The following is an 8479-nucleotide window of genomic DNA, read 5'->3' on the forward strand; positions in this document are numbered from 1 at the left end:
AGTTCTCTGATATGACAGCAGAACTAATATGAGATTACTAACACATGGAATTCCCTTCCCAAGCAGCCAGGTGGCCTGAAACATACAGTGGCTGAAACATGTATGTTTCATCTGGCTTGAAGCATACAGTGGTTGTGTTTTAGGTCATTTTTTCTTAGATCTCTCTAGGGACAGAGGGAATCTATATGGATCATTTACTTTCAGTCTCCCTGAGCTCTGCACAAGGAGATGTTTGCTTTTAACCTACTCCTTTGATTATTTTCACAATTTTTCTTCTCTTCAGTGGTGGTAATTTGTCTGTCAAAGCAGGCCTTGAGGAAACATAATAAAAGTTGCTTTAGACTCATTCAAAACTCTAACTCACTGAAGTTCAATCATTCCTGCCATATCCAAAACTAATGTACTCTGAACATGAGTAGCGGTGTTCATTGTTCCGCAGTATGCCCTTTGAAGTTTGCTGGCACGGTTTTCAAAGGGATTTCCTTCCAACATCCTAAATCTGAAGAGGCGCCAAAGTCCTTCTACATGACTGTCTTCTCTTCTTTCCTCTTGCAACCTGTCACTCAAAAGAACAAACTCGGACCACTAGTCATCACCTGTAATTCCATCACTCTTAAGGCTCTGCAGTACCTGTCGGCTTCATATTTCCTTAAATAATAACTTCAAGCTTTTTCACAATCATACCCATAAAAAATTATGCGTATGTGTTCATCAGATTAAATATTGGTGAAATAATTAATCTTGTTTTTACTTTATGTTTAAGGTCATATTATTTCTCTTTATAACTTAGCATTTTTAAAATGCTAGTTATAATCCAAAGCCAAATGGGGTTTACTGATGACTTCTATGCAGGGGCTTGAATTTCTCCTACTAAAGTGACAAAGTTTATAATTTGGCTATAAGTAGGAACTTGGAGGAGTTGAGGGAGGGGGCATCAATTGGGATATATAATGAATAAATTGTTAAAGCAATTTTTTTAATTTTAATTTTAATTTTTTGATATTAATTGCAGTTTATTCACTTTGTGTCCCAGCTATTGCTCTTCCCAATCCCACCCTTCAACATTCATCTCCTATGGCCCTCTCCAAGTCCAATGATAACGGAGGTCCTCCTCCCCTTCCATCTGACCCTAGCCTACCAAGTCTCACCAGGACTGGCTGCATTGTCTTCCTCTGTGGCCAGGTAAGGTTGCTCCCACCACAAAAAAAAAAAAGTATTATATTACATAACATAAGACCTGCATATTTTGTAAAGATTAAGAGTATTTGTGAAAAACAAAAACAAACAAACAAACAAACAAAAATATTTGTGGGAAAAAAATGTCAATATTTAACTATCACAGAACTTGACTCATGGAAAATTGCAAGTCAACTTCGAGACTCATCATGTTTATCCTGAATCAGGGGCTACAAGCTTTTACTTCAAGATCCAGAGAGCAAAATATTTTTATTTGACATGTCATGGTAATTTTGTTCTAAATCCTCAACCCTGCCTTTGTTGTTTACAGACAATATCCACATAAATGAGGGCAGCCATGCTCTAATATTAATAACTTAGTAAAACCTGACATAGTTTATCACCCTTGTGTCATATTTAAAATGCTGTGTTTGTTTTTCTCATAATACATGTTACATTTCAGGATAGTTTACCTGTGTTTATTCTTTTCCCACTTGACTCTAATCTGAAGACAGTTTGGTCCCTGCTGTGTCTGTCATTAACTTTCTAAAGAACTAAAAGAGTAACCAGCTAGGTAAATAAGCCAAGTTTACTGACTTATGTAATAGAGCAAACCCTCTACACAGAACTTTACCAGTAAGTTTGAGCAAGAGACAGAGAAACATGGACAATATTCTGTGCCCTGAAGTGGGTAGCTTTTTATTTCATTGATTTTTGTTTTTAATTAATCACAAAGTTATAGAAATTTGTGAGAATAATTTAAAAAAAAATGACTATCATTCATTCTTCTCTTATAATGGTGTCATCTTGTGTGGCTGCAGAACAACATTAAAACTAGAAATTGATATTGGTAATATCTACAGAATTTACTTATATTAACAGAATGTGTTCATCTATGTTCATATCCTCATGTATAAACTTTTATCTATGTATTTATTTATATGTTTGCTTATTTGTTTATTATTATAATTTATTCACTTTGTATCCTGCTGTAGCAGCCCCTTATCCTACTCACCTTCCCTATACTTCCCCTATGCCCCTCCCCAGTCTAGTGATAAGAGAGGTCTTCCTCTCCTTCTATCTGACCCTAGCATATCAGGTCTCATCAGGACTTGTTCAGATCTTGCCAGTGAGTCCATGTCAGAGACAGGCCCTGATCTCCTTACTAGGGACCCACATGAAAACTAAGCAGACTATGGGCTTCCTCTGAACAGGAGGTTCTATGTCCTCTTCATTCATGGTCCTTGGTTGATGCATCAGTCTCTGGAGGGTCCCCTTGACCCAGGTTTTTTTTTTTTTCTCTGTTGTTTTCCTTGTGGAGCAGTTATCCCTTCCAGTTCTTTCTAGCTCCCAACTTCTTCCATAAACTTTGTGTGAACCCAATGATAATTAAGATGTCGGTGGTTTCATTACCACGTAGATCCCTTCTGTTACACCTACAGTAACTCCTCCTCATCACATGTCATACAGATTTGTTCTTCATCTCTATTTTGAGATTATTATCAATCCAAGATAATATAGTACATACTGTTTCCACATTGGCTTTTTCAATGAATAAAATACCCTTAAGATACATTTGGACTTTTTGTAACCCATTAGCTCATACTTACTTTTTTAATAATAGCTCATTTTTCTGTCACATTCGTTTAATCATCAGTCTGGGAAACATATTTTTTTTAATAATAAAAAGGAGATGAATATCAACATATTGATTTTTGATGATTAGAATTATAGCATGTTCTGAGCTATATATACATGTGTGTTCCATTTCTGAGTAACGTCATGTTTTAAAGAAATTTTCAAATTGTTTTCTTTGATGACTAAATGAATCCTATGTGAATTTGTGAGTGATTCAGTTTTTCCACATTCTAACTGGCCTTTACTATTACAATTATTTCAAATTTTAGCAGTTCAATAAATTATACCACCTTAGTATGGCTTAATTTGTGTGTACAAAGTATTTAATATGCTGGATAACTTCACAGAACTATTATGAGATGTATAATTTAATATAATTGTTTCCATTATGGCATTTCTTACTTTAGACAGAAAATCTTGGGTCACAGAGTAGAATATTGATGATGAAATTGTAGAGCTAGTTAACAATCCTGAATTTTAAGAAAATGATGTTTTGTTGGGCAAATAGCTACCATTTATGTCTGATCCAATTACTGTTTTGATAACATAAAGAAAAAAGTGAATTTCTTGTAATCTAGTTAAACCTTGGGTCAGAAAAGTTTAGTAGAGATACAAAACTACCGTGTTTATACCAGCCAGCAACTGATTAAATGGAAACTTAATTGCCAATTATTTTGAAATTTTACTTATTCTCTCCACACAATAATATGCCTCGAGTTTAGTAACCTAAAATTACTTCAAAATCACCCAAATTGAAAGCTAAAAGAGTAAATAAAAAGATGCATCCTCAGAATATCAGTATAAGAGAAAAACTCATCACAAGTGAATTTCTTTAGTTTTCTTAGCAAGAATTGAAACATCTCTGCTGTTACTTTTCTATAGACCAATAACAGGAAGAAAAAGCAGACTTGGGGGTTCTAGGTTATCTCCATGCATGGTATTTGGTTGGAGCATGAGTCACTGGAAAGACCCAAGTGTTCAAATTTCTGGTTCTGTTGCTCTCCTTGTGGAGTTCCTGTCCACTCCAGATCTTACTATTTCCCACTTCTTACATAAGATTCCATGCACATTGCCCAACAGAACCCCTGCACAGATGTAGCCCATGGCAGTTTAGTGTCCAAGTTGGTTACATAGTAATGGGAAGAGGGACTGCCTCTGATATAATCTGATTGACCTGCTCTTTGATCACCTCTCCCTGAGGGGAGAGCAGTCTTACCAGTCCACAGAATATGACAATGCAGCCACTCCTGATGAGATCTGATAGACTAAGATCAGAAGGAAGGAGAGGAGGACCTCTCCTATCAGTGGACTTGGGGAGGGGCATGCATGAAGAAGGGGGTGGGAGGGTGGGATCTGGAGGGGAGGAGGGAGGGGCTTATGGAGGATACAAAATGAATAAAGTGCAATTAATAAAAAAATAATAAAATAAAATGACATAAAAAAGCAGACTTGGTACTCTCTTTAATGGTGACCTCGTTTTAGAGCTAACACCAAGACCCTTGAAAATTATTAAAGTTTAAAATATGCTCTTGAACATACCTGGAAACTAATATTTGTACTAGAGAATTTTCTTTTACTAAGTTAAAATGAATTCCATTCCTTTCTTGGCTTTAGATTTTATTTTTCTGTGTACAGTTGTGATGATGAGTGTTATATCAATACTGTTTTAATCAGTTGATGCTGATTTATTTTACTGGAGTTTTGAACATTTAGTCTCAGAATAATGTAAAACACAGCTGAGGCGATCAATTGAACTGAAACATCTTTCTGTTACTATTTTTGAAATTGCAAATAGATATCGTACAAAATAATGAAGAGCAATGAACATGTTTAAGGACTTTTCACATTTTATTCCCCTTCATTGATAATTTTCTCTCAGATCACCCAGTATCAGGGAGAAATATAACCACTTAAATATCTTCTTTTATGATTTTTCTTCAGTAAAGAATCCAGCTCTCCCCAAAAGATTACAAAAAAGAAAAACAATTTTGTTTTGATTTTGGTTATTTGCTTTTGAATGAGCAATTAAGGACACAATCCTCAGTGATGTTATATTGATCTGTGTCAATTTTATTATTACTCATTTAATATACTTTGAAATTGTGGGCACATACTAAACAATTTATACTCTAAGCAATAAAGGGTGTATACTCCCTAACTGATATTTTGGCTTAGAAAATGGTTGAATAAATATTTGTAAATCTTATTAAATTACATTGTGTGTGCGTGCATTTGTGTGTGTGTGTGGGCATGCATGTGTGTCATAGACACATATGTGGAGGTCAGTAAATAATTAGTGGGAGCAATTCTCTTCAACCACAATGTGGGTCCCAATTATCAAACTCAGAGCACCAAACTTGGCAGCAAGTACTTTTACCTGCTTACCCATTTCACAGGCCCGTTGTATATTATTATTCATTACACAGAATCAGAAAAATAACATCATAAAAAACAGGCAAAGAATTTATTTAATCAAGTTTCTCTATATTATATAACCTCTGTCTCTTAAAGAGAAATTTGCTTTTGGTAGGGTAGCCATTTTCACTCTGTTAATTCTACCAATCCATGAGTATGGGAGATCTTTCCATCTTCTGTTTTTTCTTGAATTTCTTTCTTCAGAGACTTGAAGGGGTTTTTGTTTTGTTTTGTTTTTTATACAGGTCTTTCACTTGTTTGATTAGAGTCACATCAATATACTTTATGTTTGTTATGACTATTGTGAAAGGTGTTGTTTCCTTAATTTCTTTCTCAACCCGTTTGTCTTTGGCATACAGGTGCTGAGTGAGGTTCATTGTCATTTGGAAGTACAAGTGAAGAGCAAATGGTTTCCAAGCTGCTAAGAGCTGTTACCACTTGTCTACCGTTGTCTGTATTATGTGGATTTTGCTGAGGAAATATGAAAAGTTGCCTGTTTTGCACCAGTAGGGCACTGGAAGCAGCCTAAGAGAAAAGTCTTTTCAGGGACAGCTTGGTGAACAAATTATTTATTGGTGCTATTTAAAGAATCCAGGGTATTCAGACATCCCTGTCTCATAATCAAATACCCCATCCAGTCATAGAAGATAAAGCACAAATTTAGCATTACTGGAGCTCCACAAACATTTCAGGCATCTCCTGAAAACAAACACAAAAACAGAAATAATAATTGTTTATTAATCTTATAACCTCGGTTGTCCTCATGGTGCTTGCCACTTTCCTTTCAGAGGCTGTGGCTTCCCTTCTTCCTTCCAAGCCAGATTACTGAAGTCCAGTATCTACACAATATTCTACAACTTTCTCTGGCTTTTACACACTTACATTGTTCTCCTACACATTTCATGATGTTCCCTGAACTTTGGAGCAGATGATGAAGATGTCTTGTTTTTTTCATGTACTACAGGCTGATCATCAAATCACTATGACACATTCGTCTGTTAGTCTAAGCAGTTTGACTGACTATGAGTCTCTGAAGTAACCCTTAACCACTGCACAAAATTAGTTTCCCTCTTGGACCAGCGTTGACAACAATAATCTATTACTGTTATTGGTGTCACTACAAATGCATAGAAAGCACTTTAATAGGCTCACAATGTCTTCCCACCTGGGGCCTGAGACCTTTCAAGCCACAAATATGTTTACAGTAAAAAATAAAAAATTTCCTCATGTGGTGTTCAACTTAAGACTACTCAGAAAAAAAAAATTAGTTATACCTAAAACATATGTGCCACTTTTTTTTTTTAGTCCATGATGTGGGATGCCTCAGCAGTTCCAATATGGTTTATTTATTTATTTATTTTTCTATTTATTTATCTATCTATCTATCTATTTATTTATTTATTTATATTCTTGAAATTTATTATTATTATTATTAGTAGTAGTAGTAGTAGTTACAGTTTATTAACTCTGTATCCCAACTGTATCCTGCTCCCTCATTCCCTCCCAAACCCTCCCTCCCTCCCTCATCTCCTCCCTGCCCCTTTCCAAGTCCACTGATTGGAGAGGACATAGCAGCATGCCTATTTAGATTGACATACTGAGTCTAGCACCTAAGTTTCATAACAAAATAGGGTTACTATTGTAAGAATTCTCCCCTAGCAGGCTGTATAGGGCTTCCCGGCACTAAAAAATCCAAAAGAGCTTCCAAGAGGCTTTCCTGTCAGGTTCAGCTTAACTGCCTCATCCTGTAACCAAAGTAAAGTTCCTTTAAAAATGCAGTCTACTTAGAATCCCTGCTCAGATGTAGCCCATGGTAGCTAAGTATCCAAGTAGATTCCCTAGTAATTGGAACATGGACTGTCTCTGTCATGAATGCACTGCACTGGCTAGCTCTTTGATCATCTCCCCTGGATGGGGGAGCAGCCTTGCCAGGCTACAGAGAAGGACAATTCAGCCAGTTCAGATGAGACCAGATAAGCTAGGGTCAGATGGAAATGGAGGAAGACCTCTGCTATCCATGTACTTGGAGAGGGGCATTGGAGTAGACGAGGAAGAGAGGGTGGAATTGGGAGGGGAGGAAGAAGGGGGCTACAGCTGGGATACAGAGTGAATAAACTGGAATTAATATAAAAAATAAAAATTAAAAAAATGCAGTTTAGGGTCAGATGGAAGGAGAGGAGGACCTCCCCTATTAGTGGACTTGGAGAGGGCTATGGGAGGAAATAAGGGAGGGAGGGTGGAATTGGAAGGGAATGAGGGAGGGGGCTAAGGGAATAAAATGTAATGAATGTAAAAACATAAAAAATAAAAAAAAAATGCAGTCTAACAATCTTGTTATGGCATGGAAACAATCTCAATGCAAAACCCTTATAGTCTATGTTGGTCTCAGTAGTCTTTCTGGCCATACATATGTAGAAAGGCTGTATACTTTTAGCATTGTAATATCCAATTAGGGATTTGGAAGTGACTTATTCTGTTAAGAGATCGTGGGTGTTTTGTGGAGATTGGGCACCTTAGCCGCTGGGGTTTCTTTTTCTTTTCTTTTTTTTTTCTTTAAAAATACTTTATTTTATTTTACTTAATTTTTACAATTTATACAATTTATTCAGTTTATATTCTAATTGTAGCCCCCTCCGTCATCTCCTCTTGGTCTCACCCTCTCTACTTATTCTCCCCCATGTCCCTCCCCTATTCCACTGAAAGTGGAGTCCTCCTCCCTTACCACCCTAGCCTATCAAGTCTCATCAGGACTGACTCTGGATCCTCTTCCTCTGTGGGCTGGCAAGTTTACCCCACCAGGGGGAAATGATCAAAAAGCAGGCAACAGAGTTCATGTCAAAGACAGCCCCTGTTCCCCTTACTAGGAAACCCACATGGAGACTGAGCTGTCTATGGGCTACATCTGAGTAGAGGGTCAAGGTTCATTCGGTGCATCATCCTTGGTTAATGTGTCAGTTTTTGATGGCACTGGGCCTAGAGTTTTTTACTCTATTGGTCTCCTTGTGGAGCTATTGTCCCCTCCAGGTCTTTCTATACCCACCTTCTTCCATAAGATCTCCTGTGTTATTGTTAAAGCTCCTTCATCTTTTACTCTATATTATGTTACATTGGGCATAGTTTTGCCTCAGAGTTTCTGAGATCAGTGTTGCTATCATTGTCAGTTTTCCAGAATGAGACTTTTATAATTTCACTCATCACTAATTTGCATGAAAATTCATGCAAGATTCGTGGCAATGTCCACAAGTGGTTT

General features: G+C 36.7%; 1 long non-coding RNA gene across 1 annotated transcript in view; it reads right to left on the reverse strand.

Annotated features, from left to right (window-relative positions):
* Positions 1 to 5446: 5446 nt before the first annotated feature.
* The window catches only part of LOC132656648 (uncharacterized), a 3864-nt gene continuing 831 nt past the window's right edge, over positions 5447 to 8479 (reverse strand). The window contains exon 2 of the long non-coding RNA XR_009594367.1: positions 5447 to 5928. This is a non-coding gene — a long non-coding RNA (uncharacterized LOC132656648). The remainder of the gene's footprint in view (positions 5929 to 8479) is intronic.

Source organism: Meriones unguiculatus, chromosome 9 (genome assembly GCF_030254825.1).
Source record: "Meriones unguiculatus strain TT.TT164.6M chromosome 9, Bangor_MerUng_6.1, whole genome shotgun sequence".
Taxonomy (NCBI): Eukaryota; Metazoa; Chordata; class Mammalia; order Rodentia; family Muridae; genus Meriones; species Meriones unguiculatus.